The sequence below is a fragment of the Oncorhynchus masou genome, chromosome 12 (assembly GCF_036934945.1).
Source record: "Oncorhynchus masou masou isolate Uvic2021 chromosome 12, UVic_Omas_1.1, whole genome shotgun sequence".
Lineage (NCBI taxonomy): Eukaryota > Metazoa > Chordata > Actinopteri > Salmoniformes > Salmonidae > Oncorhynchus > Oncorhynchus masou.
The window spans coordinates 7,314,024-7,332,218 of record NC_088223.1 but is presented as its reverse complement, the minus strand read 5'-3'; positions in this window follow the sequence as shown (position 1 = coordinate 7,332,218).

Here is an 18,195-nt window from a genome sequence, read left to right as displayed (position 1 = left end):
GTTAAGATGGCATTGAAGGAATGGAGACACTGGCTCGAGGGGGCTTCTCACCCGTTTCAAGTGCTTACGGACCACAAAAATCTGGAGTATATGCAGCAGGCGAAGCGATTGAACTCTAGACAAGCTAGATGGTCTCTTTTCTTCAATCGATTCCAGTTTATCCTCACCTATCGGCCCGGGTCGAAGAATCTCAAACCGGATGCCCTGTCCCGAGTCTACGCTCCTGCCATTCGAGATGACACGGACATGCCTGTCCTTCCTGCTGCTAAGATTGTGGCTCCGATCTCGTGGCAAGTTGAGGATACCGTGAGACGTGCTCAAGCTAGCGAACCGGACCCTAAAGGAGGCCCTGCCAATCGGTTGTTTGTCCCCAAGGCAGTGAGGACTCAGGTCCTTCTGTGGGGGCACTCCTCTCGCCTCACCTGTCATCCGGGCGTAGGTCGCACCTTGGAGTTCATCCAGCGTAAGTTCTGGTGGCCTACCATAAGAGAAGACGTTTCATTTTCGTCAATGCCTGCCCCGTGTGCTGCCAGGGCAAATCTTCTCACCTCCGCCCTCAAGGACTCCGTCACCCTTTACCTGTTCCCCACAGACCCTGGTCCCATATCTCATTGGACTTTATTACTGGACTTCCTCCATCCCATGGCAATACTACTATCCTAGTCATAATCGACAGGTTTTCAAAGGCGGCCAGGTTCGTCCCTCTGACTAAGTTACCTTCTGCCAAGGAAACGGCTGAGTTGGTAATTAATCATGTGTTCCGAGTCTTCGGCATTACTCAAGATGAGGTTTCTGACAGAGGTCCCCAGTTCGCCTCAAGGTTTTGGAAGGCCTTCTGCCAACTCATGGGGGCTTCTGCCAGTCTATCTTCAGGGTACCATCCGGAGTCCAACGGCCAAACAGAGAGGATGAATCAAGAGCTGGAAACCACCCTCCGATGTATGAATCGTGACAACCCGTCCACATGGTCATCCTTTATTGTTTGGGCCGAATACGCGCACAACACCTTGCGCTCCTCCTCCACTGGTATGTCCCCGCACGAGTGTCAGTTTGGCTATGCTCCTCCACTGTTCCCGGACCAGGAGGCAGAAGTCAGAGTGCCTTCAGCCTTGAAGTTCGTCAGACGCTGTCGGCATATGTGGAGGAAGACCCGTCTTAATCTTATGCGTTCCTCACAGAGGTATCAACAACAAGCCAACAGACGTCGCCGTCCCGGGCCTACCCTGCGCCCCGGCCAGAGAGTCTGGCTCTCCACAAGAGACTTACCTCTACGGGTGGAGTCTCGCAAGCTGTCCCAAAAATACATCGGTCCCTTCAAGGTTGCCAGGAGAGTTAACCCAGTTTCTTATCGCCTACACTTACCCAGATCCCTTAAGATTAATCCCACATTTCATGTGTCATTGTTAAAACCTGTTGTTTTTCTCCCCTTGTCCCGGCAGACAGACCTCCCCCTCCGCCTCGTGTCATTGGAGGCCAGCCGGCTTATACCGTCCACCGGATACTGGATTCCCGCCGGGTGCAGCGGTCCTGGCAGTATCTGGTGGACTGGGAAGGCTACGGTCCTGAGGAGCGCTCCTGGGTTCCTGCCAAAGACATCCTGGACCCTGACCTCATTCGTCAGTTCAGGGTCCTCCACCCTGAGAGAGCTGGTAGGAACGTCAGGAGCCGTTCCTAGGGGGGGGATTCTGTCAGGATTTGGCCAGGGTTGTTCCGGGTTTTGGTCAGTAGATGCCCCCATTGTGCTTTTTGTCCTTATGTTTTTCCCTTGATCCCCATTAATTATTTGCACCTGTGCCTCGTTTCCTCTAATTGTATTTAAACCCTTAGTTTCCCTCAGCTCTGGGCTCTGTGTTTGTATGTTAGCACCCTGCCCTAGTGTTCTGTGTACTCTTGTCGATTCCGGGTGACGCTCTTGTGGTATTCTGTTTTTTGTTTTTGTTTATTTTTTGTGAGTTTCTTTTGAGGCCTTTTTGTGCTTTTCCTACCACCTTTTGGATTTGCCATTTTTTGTATTTAAGGATTTTTCTTTATTAAATACACCGTCTTAAGTACTGCTGTGTCTGCCTCATCTTCTGGGTTCTGCTGACTATTCGTGGCTCAGTTGGTTAAGTGACTGTTTCTCACTCCGGAGACCCAGGTTCGAAACCGGGTCCTGACATTACCTCCTTACTTCATTTGCACACACTGTATACAGACTTTCTATTGTGTTATTGACTGTTTATTTGTTTAACCCATGTTGTAACTCTGTGTTGTTGTATGTGTTGAACTGCTTTGCTTTATCTTGGCCAGTTCGCAGTTTTTAATGAGAACTTGTTCTCAACTGGCCTACCTGGTTAAAAAAGGTGAAATAATTGTACACAACCAAAGACACAGTAATGTGTGTTTCCTGTCCTTCATGAGATCACCAAATGAGACAAACTTGACATGACTGTCCCTTAAGTGTCCACGGACCATTCCCACATTCTCAAAAATATAAATATTGTTTAATTCACCACATTTGGGGATTAGGAGTTGTGGCAAGAAGAATGCCTTTGTTTTCTCCCTCAATACTGCATCAAAGCGAAGAGAGAGTTTCTACCAGGAATTTATGACTGTCGTAAAACCTGTGGTTGGAGAGAGAGTGAGAGAGGGGGGGGGGGGCCACGATACATAGCCAAAAGGCACACATCGTGGCAGAAGTGAACAAATGCACAATTCGGAAGAAAGGAATGATAATTGGGACCTACCAGCCGGGGCGCGGACATCAACCTTAGTTAACTTCTTATGGGCAGGTAGCGTCCCACCTGGCCAACATCTGGTGAAATTGCAGAGCGCAGAATTCAAACTACAGAATTATAACTATTTAACTTTCATAAAATCACAAGTGTAATACATCAAAATAAAGCTTAACTTCTTGTTAATCCAATAAGGCCTAACTTGTTAATCCAGCCGCTGTGTCCGATTTCAAAAAGGCTTTACGGCAAAAGCAAACCATGAGATTATCTGAGGACTGCACCCCGCATACAAAACCATGAAAAACATATTTCAACCAGGCAGGTGTGACACGAAATTCAGAAATAGCGATATAATAAATGCCTTACCTTTGATGATCTTCTTCTTTTGGCACTCCAAAAAGTCCCAGATACATCACAAATGGTCCTTTTGTTCGATAATGTCCTTCTTTATATGCATAAAAACTCAGTTGAGCTGGCGTTTCAGTCAATAATCCACCCAGTATCCCTCCATCAAAATGCATACAAAATGAATCCCAAAAGTTACGAATAAACCTTTCCAAACAAGTCAAACAACGTTTATTATCAAACCGTAGGTACCCTAATACATAAATGTACTATCAAATTTAAGATGGAGAATCATTATTGTTTTTACAGGAGAAAACACCAAAGAATGCGCACTCTTCAAAGCGCTTGGAAACATCCAAAATGGGAGCCACCTAGAAAAACTTTCAAAAACCAGCCTGAAACTCTTTATAAAGACTGTTGACATCTAGTTGAAGCCCTAGGAACTGCAATCTGCCTTATAATCTGCCCTAGGAACTGCAATCTGCCTTATAATCAAATCAAATCAAATGTATTTATAAAGCCCTTCGTACATCAGCTGATATCTCAAAGTGCTGTACAGAAACACAGCCTAAAACCCCAAACAGCAAGCAATGCAAATGTAGAAGCACGTTGGCTTGGAAAAACTCCCTAGAAAGGCCAAAACCTAGGAAGAAACCTAGAGAGGAACCAGGCCATGTGTGGTGGCCAGTCCTCTTCTGGCTGTGCCGGGTAGAGATTATAACAGAACATGGCCAAGATGTTCAAATGTTCATAAATGACCAGCATGGTCGAATAATAATAAGGCAGAACAGTTGAAACTGGAGCAGCAGCACGGCCAGGTGGACTGGGGACAGCAAGGAGTCATCATGTCAGGTAGTCCTGGGGCATGGTCCTAGGGCTCAGGTCCTCCGAGAGAGAGAAAGAAAAATAATTAGAGAGAGCATATGTGGGGTGGCCAGTCCTCTTCCGGCTGTGCCGGGTGGAGATTGTAACAGAACATGGCCAAGATGTTCAAATGTTTATAATCTGACCTAGGAACTGCAATCTCTCTTATAATCTGACCTAGGAACTGCAATCTGCTTTATAATCTGACCTAGGATCTGCAATCTGAGAGGACTTTGCCTTATAATAAATGTGACAGCCCTTGAAAATAGTGGTAGGAGGCTGATTTTTTTTTCTTTAGGATTGTTTGTCATCGTGGTTCCGCCTGCCATATCAGTTCTGTTATACTAACAGACATCACTCTAACAGTTTTAGATATGCATTATTTTAACAGTTTTATATGCATATCCTAGCTTCCTGGCCTAAGTAACAGGCAGTTTACTTTGGGCATGCTTTTCACCCGGACATGAAAATACTGCCCCCTACCCAAGAGAGGTTAAAAAACAAACATTCCAATCAGTTAAGAAACCCGAGTGTGGAACAATAGATAAACAATAGACCACCGTCCTGATTGAAAAATAATTGAGAATCCCCTCAAGTGGTAAACCAGGGAAGTTCTAGGATTTTAGAACATTTGGTGCATAGCCTAAAATCAGTTTTTTTTCTTTCCAGGGGGAGAATGACCGAGGACCCCCCGTCCTCGGTCATTCTCCCCCTGGAAAGAAAAAAATGAATTTCAACAGATAAACAAAGGAATTTGGTTCATTTTGAGATGAACATTGAGAAATTAGAACATTGAGAGATGAGATAATTCATAGTTAACTTGAACCTTCCCACCTGACACAGCATACACTGCCAAAACTCAATTACAGTAGCTACTGTGAGTCACTCTACACTGGAACATTCTACACTGAAACATTCTACTCGGGAACACTCTCTACTGGGGAAAACTCTCTACTCTGGAACAATCTCTACTGGGGAACACTCTCTACTCGGAAACACTCTCTACTGGGTAACACTCTCTACTCTGGAACACTCTCTACTGGACAACACTCTCTACTCTGGAACACTCTCTACTGGGGAACACTCTCTACTGGGGAACACTCTCTACTGGGTAACACTCTCTACTCTGGAACACTCTCTACTGGGGAACACTCTCTACTGGGGAACACTCTCTACTGGGGAACACTCTCTACTCTGGAACACTCCATAATGTGGAACACTCTCTACTGGGGAACACTCTCTACTGGGAAACACTCTCTACTCTTAGAAACACTCCCTACTCTTAGAAACACTCCCTACTCTGGAACACTCTCTACTGGGGAAAACTCTCTACTGGGGAACACTCTCTACTGGGGAACACTCTCTACTGGGGAACACTCTCTACAGGGGAACACTCCCTACTCTGGAACACTCTCTACTGTGGAACACTCTCTACTGGGGAACACTCTCTACTCTGGAACACTCTCTACTGGGGAACACTCTCTACTCTAGAACACTCTCTAATCTGGAACACTCTCTACTCTGGAACACTATCTACTCTGGAACACTCTCTACTGGGGAACACTCTCTACTGGGGAACACTATCTACTCTGGAACACTCTCTACTGGGGAACACTCTCTACTCTGGAACACTCCCTAATCTGGAACACACTCTACTCTGGAACACTCTCTACTGGGGAACACTCTCTACTGTGTAACATTCTCTACTGGGCAACACTCTCTACTCTGGAACACTATCTACTGGGGAACACTCTCTACTCTGGAACAATCTCTACTCGGGAACACTCTCTACTGGGGAAAACTCTCTACTCTGGAACACTCTCTACTGGAGAACACTCTCTACTCTGGAACACTCTCTACTGGGGAACACTCTCTACTGGGGAACACTCTCTACTGGGTAACACTCTCTACTCTGCAACACTCTCTACTGGGGAACACTCTCTACTGGGGAACACTCTCTACTGGGGAACACTCTCTACTCTGGAACACTCCATAATGTGTAACACTCTCTACTGGGGAACACTCTCTACTGGGAAACACTCTCTACTCTTAGAAACACTCCCTACTCTTAGAAACACTCCCTACTCTGGAACACTCTCTACTGGGGAACACTATCTACTCTGGAACACTCTCTACTGGGGAACACTCTCTACTCTGGAACACTCCCTAATCTGGAACACACTCTACTCTGGAACACTCTCTACTGGGGAACACTCTCTACTGTGTAACATTCTCTACTGGGGTACACTCTCTACTGGGAAACACTCTCTACCTGGTAACACTCTCTACACTGGAACACTCTCTACTGGAGAACACCCTCTACTCTGGAACACTCTCTACTGGGGAACACTCTCTATTCTGGAACAATCTCTACTGGGGAACACTCTCTACTGGGGAACACTCTCTACTCTGGAACACTCCCTAATCTGGAACACACTCTACTCTGGAACACTCTCTACTGGGGAACACTCTCTACTGTGTAACATTCTCTACTGGGCAACACTCTGTACTCTGGAACACTATCTACTGGGGAACACTCTCTACTCTGGAACAATCTCTACTGGGGTACACTCTCTACTGGGAAACACTCTCTACCTGGTAACACTCTCTACACTGGAACACTCTCTACTGGAGAACACCCTCTACTCTGGAACACTCTCTACTGGGGAACACTCTCTATTCTGGAACAATCTCTACTGGGGAACACTCTCTACTGGGTAACACTCTCTACTCTGGAACACTCTCTACTGGGGAACACTCTCTACTGGGGAACACTCTCTACTGGGTAACACTCTCTACTCTGGAACACTCTCTACTGGGGAACACTCTCTACTGGGGAACACTCTCTACTCTGGAACACTCCATAATGTGTAACACTCTCTACCGGGGAACACTCTCTACTGGGAAACACTCTCTACTCTTAGAAACACTCCCTACTCTTAGAAACACTCCCTACTCTGGAACACTCTCTACTGGGGAACACTATCTACTCTGGAACACTCTCTACTTGGGAACACTCTCTACTCTGGAACACTCCCTAATCTGGAACACACTCTACTCTGGAACACTCTCTACTGGGGAACACTCTCTACTGTGTAACATTCTCTACTGGGGTACACTCTCTACTGGGAAACACTCTCTACCTGGTAACACTCTCTACACTGGAACACTCTCTACTGGAGAACACCCTCTACTCTGGAACACTCTCTACTGGGGAACACTCTCTATTCTGGAACAATCTCTACTGGGGAACACTCTCTACTGGGGAACACTCTCTACTCTGGAACACTCCCTAATCTGGAACACACTCTACTCTGGAACACTCTCTACTGGGGAACACTCTCTACTGTGTAACATTCTCTATTGGGCAACACTCTGTACTCTGGAACACTATCTACTGGGGAACACTCTCTACTCTGGAACAATCTCTACTGGGGTACACTCTCTACTGGGAAACACTCTCTACCTGGTAACACTCTCTACACTGGAACACTCTCTACTGGAGAACACCCTCTACTCTGGAACACTCTCTACTGGGGAACACTCTCTATTCTGGAACAATCTCTACTGGGGAACACTCTCTACTGGGTAACACTCTCTACTCTGGAACACTCTCTACTGGGGAACACTCTCTACTCTGGAACACTCTCTACTGGGGAACACTCTCTACAGGGGAACACTCCCTACTCTGGAACACTCTCTACTGTGGAACACTCTCTACTGGGGAACACTCTCTACTCTGGAACACTCTCTACTGGGGAACACTCTCTACTCTAGAACACTCTCTAATCTGGAACACTCTCTACTCTGGAACACTCTCTACTCTAGAACACTCTCTACTGGGGAACACTCTCTACTGGGGAACACTATCTACTCTGGAACACTCTCTACTGGGGAACACTCTCTACTCTGGAACACTCCCTAATCTGGAACACACTCTACTCTGGAACACTCTCTACTGGGGAACACTCTCTACTGTGTAACATTCTCTACTGGGCAACACTCTCTACTCTGGAACACTATCTACTGGGGAACACTCTCTACTCTGGAACAATCTCTACTCGGGAACACTCTCTACTGGGGAAAACTCTCTACTCTGGAACACTCTCTACTGGAGAACACTCTCTACTCTGGAACACTCTCTACTGGGGAACACTCTCTACTGGGTAACACTCTCTACTCTGGAACACTCTCTACTGGGGAACACTCTCTACTGGGGAACACTCTCTACTGGGGAACACTCTCTACTCTGGAACACTCCATAATGTGTAACACTCTCTACTGGGGAACACTCTCTACTGGGAAACACTCTCTACTCTTAGAAACACTCCCTACTCTTAGAAACACTCCCTAATCTGGAACACACTCTACTCTGGAACACTCTCTACTGGGGAACACTCTCTACTGTGTAACATTCTCTACTGGGGTACACTCTCTACTGGGAAACACTCTCTACCTGGTAACACTCTCTACACTGGAACACTCTCTACTGGAGAACACCCTCTACTCTGGAACACTCTCTACTGGGGAACACTCTCTATTCTGGAACAATCTCTACTGGGGAACACTCTCTACTGGGGAACACTCTCTACTCTGGAACACTCCCTAATCTGGAACACACTCTACTCTGGAACACTCTCTACTGGGGAACACTCTCTACTGTGTAACATTCTCTACTGGGCAACACTCTGTACTCTGGAACACTATCTACTGGGGAACACTCTCTACTCTGGAACAATCTCTACTGGGGTACACTCTCTACTGGGAAACACTCTCTACCTGGTAACACTCTCTACACTGGAACACTCTCTACTGGAGAACACCCTCTACTCTGGAACACTCTCTACTGGGGAACACTCTCTATTCTGGAACAATCTCTACTGGGGAACACTCTCTACTGGGTAACACTCTCTACTCTGGAACACTCTCTACTGGGGAACACTCTCTACTCTGGAACACTCCCTACTGGGGAACACTCTCTACTCTGGAACACTCCATAATGTGGAACACTCTCTACTGGGGAACACTCTCTACTGGGGAACACTCTACTGGGGAACACTCTCTACAGGGGAACAATCCTACTCTGGAACACTCTCTACTGTGGAACACTCTCTACTGGGGAACACTATCTACTCTGGAACACTCTCTACTGGGGAACACTCTCTACTCTGGAACACTCCCTAATCTGGAACACACTCTACTCTGGAACACTCTCTACTGGGGAACACTCTCTACTGTGTAACATTCTCTACTGGGGTACACTCTCTACTGGGAAACACTCTCTACCTGGTAACACTCTCTACACTGGAACACTCTCTACTGGAGAACACCCTCTACTCTGGAACACTCTCTACTGGGGAACACTCTCTATTCTGGAACAATCTCTACTGGGGAACACTCTCTACTGGGGAACACTCTCTACTCTGGAACACTCCCTAATCTGGAACACACTCTACTCTGGAACACTCTCTACTGGGGAACACTCTCTACTGTGTAACATTCTCTACTGGGCAACACTCTGTACTCTGGAACACTATCTACTGGGGAACACTCTCTACTCTGGAACAATCTCTACTGGGGTACACTCTCTACTGGGAAACACTCTCTACCTGGTAACACTCTCTACACTGGAACACTCTCTACTGGAGAACACCCTCTACTCTGGAACACTCTCTACTGGGGAACACTCTCTATTCTGGAACAATCTCTACTGGGGAACACTCTCTACTGGGTAACACTCTCTACTCTGGAACACTCTCTACTGGGGAACACTCTCTACTCTGGAACACTCCCTACTGGGGAACACTCTCTACTCTGGAACACTCCATAATGTGGAACACTCTCTACTGGGGAACACTCTCTACTGGGGAACACTCTACTGGGGAACACTCCCTACTCTGGAACACTCTCTACTGTGGAACACTCTCTACTGGGGAACACTCTCTACTCTGGAACACTCTCTACTGTGGAACACTCTCTACTGGGGAACACTCTCTACTCTGGAACACGATCTACTGGGGAACACTCTCTACTCTGGAACACTCTCTACTGGAGAACACCCTCTACTCTGGAACACTCTCTACTGGGGAACACTCTCTATTCTGGAACAATCTCTACTGGGGAACACTCTCTACTGGGTAACACTCTCTACTGGGGAACACTCTCTACTCTGGAACACTCCCTACTGGGGAACACTCTCTACTCTGGAACACTCCATAATGTGGAACACTCTCTACTGGGGAACACTCTCTACTGGGGAACACTCTCTACTCTGGAACACGCTCTACTCTGGAACACTCTCTACTGGGGAACACTCTCTACTGGGGAACACTCTCTACTGGGGAACAATCTCTACAGGGGAACACTCCCTACTCTGGAACACTCTCTACTGTGGAACACTCTCTAGAGGGGAACACTCTCTACTCTGGAACACTCTCTACTCTGGAACACTCTCTACTGGGGAACACTCTCTACTGGGGAACACTCCCTACTGTGGAACACTACTGGGGAACACTCTCTACTGGCGAACACTCTCTACTGGGTAACACTCTCTAATCTGAAACACTCTCTACTGGGGAACACTCTCTACTCTGGAACACTCTCTACTGGGGAACACTCTCTACTGTGGAACACTCTCTACTGGGGAACACTCTCTACTGGGGAACACTCTCTACTCTGGAACACTCTCTACTCTGGAACACTCTCTACTGGGGAACACTCTCTACTGGGGAACACTCCCTACTGTGGAACACTACTGGGGAACACTCTCTACTGGCGAACACTCTCTACTCTGGAACACTCTCTACTCTTGAACACTCTCTACTGTGAACACTCCCTACTCTGGAACACTCTCTACTCTGGAACACTCTCTACTCTGGAACACTCTCTACTGGGGAACACTCTCTACTCTGGAACACTCTCTACTGGGGAACACTCTCTACTGGGGAACACTCTCTACTCTGGAACACTCTCTACTTTGGAACACTCTCTACTCTGGAACACTCTCTACTCTGGAACACTCTCTACTGGGGAACACTCTCTACTGGGGAACACTCTCTACTGGGGAACACTCTCTACTCTGGAACACTCTCTACTGGGGAACACTCTCTACTGTGTAACACTCTCTACTGTGCAACCCTCTCTACTCTGGAACACTCTCTACTGGGGAACACTCTCTACTCTGGAACAATCTCTACTGGGGAACACTCTCTACTGGGAAACACTCTCTACTGGGAAACACTCTCTACTGCGTAACACTCTCAAATCTGGAACACTCTCTACTGGAGAACACTCTCTACTCTGGAACACTCTCTACAGGGGAACACTCCCTACTCTGGAACACTCTCTACTGTGGACCACTCTCTACTGGGGAACACTCTCTACTCTGGAACACTCTCTACTGGGGAACACTCTTTACTGGGGAACACTCCCTACTGTGGAACACTCTCTACTGGGGAACACTCCCTACTGTGGAACACTCTCTACTGGGGAACACTCCCTACTGGGGAACACTCTCTACTGGGGAACACTCCCTACTGGGGAACACTCTCTACTGTGGAACACTCTCTACTGGGGAACACTCCCTACTGGGGAACACTCTCTACTGGGGAACACTCCCTACTGGGGAACACTCCCTACTGGGGAACACTCTCTACTGGGTAACACTCCCTACTGTGGAACACTCTCTACTGGGGAACACTCTCTACTGGGGAACACTCTCTACTGGGGAACACTCTCTACTGTGGAACACTCCCTACTGGGGAACACTCCCTACTGGGGAACACTCCCTACTGGGGAACACTCTCTACTGGGTAACACTCTCTACTGTGGAACACTCTCTACTGGGGAACACTCCTTACTGTGGAACAATCTCTACTGGGGAACACTCTCTACTGGGGAACACTCTCTACTGGGGAACACTCTCTACTGTGGAACACTCCCTACTGGGGAACACTCCCTACTGGGGAACACTCCCTACTGGGGAACACTCTCTACTGGGTAACACTCTCTACTGTGGAACACTCTCTACTGGGGAACACTCCCTACTGTGGAACACTCTCTACTGGGGAACACTCTCTACTAGGGAACACTCTCTACTGGGGAACACTCTCTACTGGGGAACACTCTCTATTCTGGAACACTCTCTACTGGGGAACACTTTCTACTGGGCAACACTTTCTAGTGGGCAACACTCTCTACTGGGCAACACTCTCTACTGGGGAACACTCCCTACTGTGGAACACTCTCTACTCTGGAACACTCTCTACTGGGGAACACTCTCTACTGGGGAACACTCTCTACTGGGCAACACTCTCCACTGGGGAACACTCCATAATGTTGAACACTCTCTACTGGGGAACACTCTCTACTGGGGAACACTCTCTACTGGGCAACACTCTCTACTGGGGAACACTCTCTACTGGGCAACACTCTCCACTGGGGAACACTCCATAATGTTGAACACTCTCTACTGGGGATCACTCTGTACTGGGGAACACTCCATAATGTGGAACACTCTCTACTGTGGAACACATACATCTATATGATATTTCCAAAAACCTCTCAACAGTTTCAAACTTAGACTGACCTGTCCAATGAGCCAAACCGATTTAAGAATCCCACAATACCCAAACACCCTCTCGCCCTTGGCAGCACACTGCACTACTTTAGAAACAGATCCCGGATTGGTGTGTGCGTGTGTGTATGTGTGTCCTGGCAGCACACTGCAGTCCTTCATTGGCTCACTCCTTCACTCCTCTCCTCCATCTGTCTCTCTATGTGTATCTATATATATATATATATATATATACAGTTGGAGTCGGAAGTTTACATACAGTACACCTTAGCCAAATACATTCAAACTCAGTTTTTTCAGAATTCCTGACATTTAATCCTAGTAAATATTCCCTGCCTTAGGTCAGTTAGGATCGCCACTTTACTTTAAAGAATGTGAAATGTCAGAATAATGGTAGAGAGAAGGATATATTTCAGCTTTTATTTATTTCATCATCACCTCCTATAGGTTACGGACGTCGTTGGATCTACGAATTTGTTTAATTTATATTTGGTTTAATTCTAGGCCTATAGAACTTTGGTTTAATTCTAGGCCTATAGAACTTTGGTTTAATTCTAGGCCTATAGAACTTTGGTTTAATTCTAGGCATATAGAACTTTGGTTTAATTCTAGGCCTATAGAACTTTGGTTTAATTCTAGGCCTATAGAACTTTGGTTTAATTCTAGGCCTATAGAACTTTGGTTTAATTAACGGCCTATAGAAATTCATTTAATTATAGGCCTATAGAAATTAGCAACAAAAATACAATGTCACAAAATAGCTTTAACACGATTTAGCCCATTCAACGATGATATCATATGCTAAATGCAGGTGGCCCATCTGCTGCAGGCATAGGCCCTAAATCAAAGTAGCCTTTGACTCCAGCCTTCACCGCGACAGGTCAACAGTTGTTAATAGGCCTTTGGAAGCAGTATAGCTTTAGCGAAGAGTGACACTATGGAATAGCCTACTGCGTAAACCCTTGTATGTGACCTGTATTCAATAGTAGCTTTTCCATATTGTAGGCTAACAAGTAGCCTATATTTCTACGAAACACTTCCTCGACACACAAGGCTAGGCTACTGCAAAAAATATTGACTTGAGACAATCGCTGGGAAGTCATTTATCCAATGACCCCACATTTGGCTTATATGGCGAGATGCTCTGCACCTCTGCATTGCAACAGCATAATAGCCAACATATTTTGAGAAAATGAACAATGTACATTTTAACCTACAGTAATAGCATTGAGAACGGATGTCGAACGCCATGCTACAAAGGATTATCAACACATACTGAGCAGCTCATGTTATTGACAGAAGCATGCTACACGGCAGACCAATCAAAACTCATCTCTCGGCATGTGCAGCCCGCTCATTATCTCAGCCAATCATGGCTAGAGGGAAGGTTCCTGTATTTTTTTCCATGGCTTAACCAACTTGTCTTCTAATTTTAACAATTTTATTCATTTTTACAGATGGCATACACGTTTGGCACATGAAAGTCAAATCAAATCAAAGTTACGTGTTCCAGAAGGAATATCTGACAAACATTTATATAAAAAAAAAATAATAATTCCTGCAAAGTAGTGAGGTCATTCGCTGAGCTTTTTTGAAATGGGTCACATGTGACTTGGCCTAATAAATGTCATCTGGCTATGTGCCATGCCAAGTCTATAGGCTTGTTCATTTAGCTGACAAGATATGCTTAAAAGTCCCGTGCCAATATTACATTATTTTATATTAAGAAGAATATAATTTAACTTAGCTGAATGAAAGAGAAATTATTTTTTCCCCATTCCAGAGCAAGTGTGCATAAGAAGTGGCTATGTAGAGCGTAAAAGTGATCATTTGAAACAGGTCTTATACATTAGATGTAGAGTTATTTGGCAATGATACAAACCCTAAAATGTCTTACAAATCAAAACATTGATAGCGTCTCTGCACTCTGATATAAAGGAGATAGAGGGGTAGATGGAAACGCATAGTGGTGAGATATTCTGTATAACTAAAGGTAATGGGTCAAAAATAATTGTAGACCTCCACAAGTCTGGTTCATCATTGAGAGCAATTTCCAAAGCCTGAAGGAACCACATTCATCTGTACAAACAATAGTACGCAATTATAAACACCATGGGACCACGCAGCCGTCATACCGCTCAGGAAGGAGACGTGTTTTGTCTCCTAGAGATGAATGTACTTTAGTGCGAAAAGTGCAAATCAATCCCAGAACAACAGCAAAGGACCTTGTGAATATTCTGGAGGAAACAGGTACAAAAGTATCTATATCCACAGTAAAACGAGTCCTATATAGACATAACCTGAAAGGCCAATCACGAAGGAAGAAGCCACTGCTCCAAAACTGTCATAAAAAAGCCAGACTATGTTTTGCAACTGCACATGGGGACAACTATTGTACATTTTGGAAAAATATCCTCTGCTCTGATGAAACAAAAATAGAACTGATTGGCCATAATGACCATTTTTATGTTTGTAGGGAAAAGGGGGAGGCTTGCAAGCCAAAGAATACCATCCCAACCGTGAAGCAGAGGGGTGGCAGCATCATGTTATGGGAGTACTTAGTTGCAGGAGGGACTGGTGCACTTCACAAAATAGATGACATCACGAGGCAGGAAAATGACGTGGATATATTGAAGCAAAATCTCAAGACATCAGTCAGGAAGTTTAAGCTTGGTCGCAAATGGGTCTTCCAAATGGACAATGACCCCAAGCATACTTCCAAAGTTTTTGCAAATTGGCATAAGGACAACAAAGTCAAGGTATTGGAGTGGCCATCACAAAGTCCTGACATCAAGAAAATGTGTCTGCAGAACTGAAAAAGCGTGTGCGCGCAAGGAGGCCTACAAACCTGACTCAGTTACACCAGCTCTGTCAGGAGGAATGGGCGAAAATTCACCCAATTTATTGTGGGTAGCTTGTGGAAGGCTACCTAAAATGTTTGACCCAAGTTAAACAATTTAAAGGCAACACTACCAAATACTAATTGGGTTTATGTAAACTTCTGCCCCACTGGGAATGTGATGAAAGAAATAAAACCTGAAATAAATCACTCTCTCTACTATTATTCTGACATTTCACATTATTAAAATAAAGTGGTGATCCTAACTGACTGAAGACAGGGAATTTTTACTAGGATTAAATGTCAGGAATTTTCAAAAACTGAGATTAAATGTATTTCGCTAAGGTGTATGTACACGTCCGACTTCAACTTTTATCGTCTGAAAGCTCAAATTTAAGTTATTATAACTGCACTGTCCAATTTACAGTAGCTATTACTGCACAAAAATGTCATGCTATTGTTTCAGGAGAGCTTCTAACAACAAAACTTTTTTTTTCACTGCGATAGGTTTGTAAAATTCCTTTCCTCATGAGAGCTTAATTTCCGGTTACAGCTTGTAGACTTGTTTACCTGCTATGCATTTTGTTGCCAACCTTACTTTGCTCCCTGCCAACTTGACGTTTTTTACTTTTTAATTCCCGTAAAAGAATTTAGTTTTTCCCAACTTTTTTTTGCTCAACTTTTTTCATTCAACTTTTACACTCCGGACGCTTTATCTGGACAGCCGAAGCTAAGTAGTAAAATAAACATGATGCCTTCTAATTGCAGTCGCTATACTCATACTATACAGGAGAACTATAGTCTTACGGCGAGGCTAGCTGTGCTACAAGCCCAGCTACAGATGCAATCGTTAGGCAACGGTAATTTCAGTGTTAGAAAGGATGAAACAGCGTCTGTGCCACCAGTAAGTACAGATAGTAGTATAAATCCACTCACACAGTCCCTGCAGCCGGACAATTTTCTCATGGCTTCTGGAATGAAATGCTGTATGAATGCTCAACTGGTGTCGCTCATTCAGCCGACAGAAACATTCAACCAGTTCTCCGCTTTAAGCAGGTCTCTACTCCTCCTGTTACGGGGCCTGAGACGCCGAAGCCTCCCACCATTAGCTCTGACAAATTGAAAACAGTAACCATTGGCGACTCCATTAACCGTAGTGTTAGACTTAAAACGAATCATCCAGCGATCATACACTGTTTACCAGGGGGCGGGGCTACCGAAGTTAAGGATAATCTGAAGATGGTGCTGGCTAAAGTTAAAATTGCTGAGTGCAGAGAGTATAGGGATATTGTTATCCACGTCGGCACCAACGATGTTAGGATGAAACAGTCAGAGGTCACTAAGCGCAACATAGCTTCAGTGTTGTAAATTAGCTAGAAAGATGTGGCGGCAGGAATAATTGTCTCTGGCCCCCTCCCAGTTAGGGGGAGGGATGAGCTCTACAGAAGAATCTCACAACTCAATCGCTGGTTGAAAACTGTTTTCTACCCCTTCCAAAAGAAGGAATTTGTAGATAATTGGCCCTCTTTCTGGGACTCATCAACAAAATGGACCCTGCCTGACCTGTTGAGGAGGACTCCATCCTAGCTGGAGGTGTGCTCTCATCTTATCTACGAACATAGACAGGGCTCTAACTCCACTAGCTCCAAAATGAGATAGGGTGCAGGCCAGGCAGAAGGCAGTTAGCCAGCCTGCTAGCCTAGTGTAGTCTGCCACTAGCACAGTCAGTGTAGTCAGCTCAGCTATTCCCATTGAGACCGTGTCTGTGACACAATCTAGGTTGGGCAAAACTTAACATGGTGGTGTTCGCCTTAGCAGTCTCACTGGAATGAAGACCTCCTTCGTTCCTGCCATTATTTAAAGAGATTGTGACACCTCACATCTCAAAATAGGTCTACATGATGTTAGATCCCTCACTTCCAAGGCAGTTATAGTCAATTAACTAATCACTGATCATAATCTTGATGTGATTGGCCTGACTGAAACATGGCTTAAGCCTGATGCATTTACTGTGTAAATAGCGTCTATTGGCTAGGGGGCAGTATTTCGACTTCTGGATGAGAAGTGTGCCCAAAGTAAACTGCCTGTTACTCAGGCATAGAAGCTAGAATATGCATTTAATTGGTCGATTTGAATAGAAAACACTCTAAAGATTCCAAAACTGTTAAAATAATGTCTGTGAGTATAACAGAACTGATTTGGCAGGTGAAAACCTGAGGAAAATCCATCCAGGAAGTGGGATTTTCAAATGAATGCCAATAGAGTATCTAATAGGTTAGGACCCAGATTGCAGTTCCTATGGCTTCCACTAGATGTCAACAGTCTTTAGACATTGTTTCAGGCTCGTTTTCTGAAAAATGATCAAGAATGAGACCTTTCTGTCAGTGGACTGAGGAAGAATGCAGAGCTGGTTTGCGCAAGTGATCGATTGGGTGCCCTTCGTTGTTTTTCCGTTCTATTGAATAAGCTATTGTCCGGTTGAAATATTATTGATTATTTAGACAATTGACAACCTGAGGATTACTTTTAAACATCGTTTGAAAGTTAGTTTCGACTAACTTTACCGGTACTATTAGGATGTATTCGTCTGCATGTTTTTGAGCCAGTGGATTACTGAACAAAATGCGCCAGTTTTTGGGATATAAAGAGGGACTTTATCAAACAAAACAAACATTTACTGTGTAGCTGAGGCTCTTGTGACTGCAACCATACCAAGATCTTCAAAGGTAAGTGATTCATTTTATCACTATTTCTGACTTTTTTCCTTGGTTGTAAAATGTTTGTATGCTTTTGTAAGCGGGCGCTGTCCTCAGATAATCACAGCTTTCGCCGTAAACCCATTTTGACATCTGACAAAG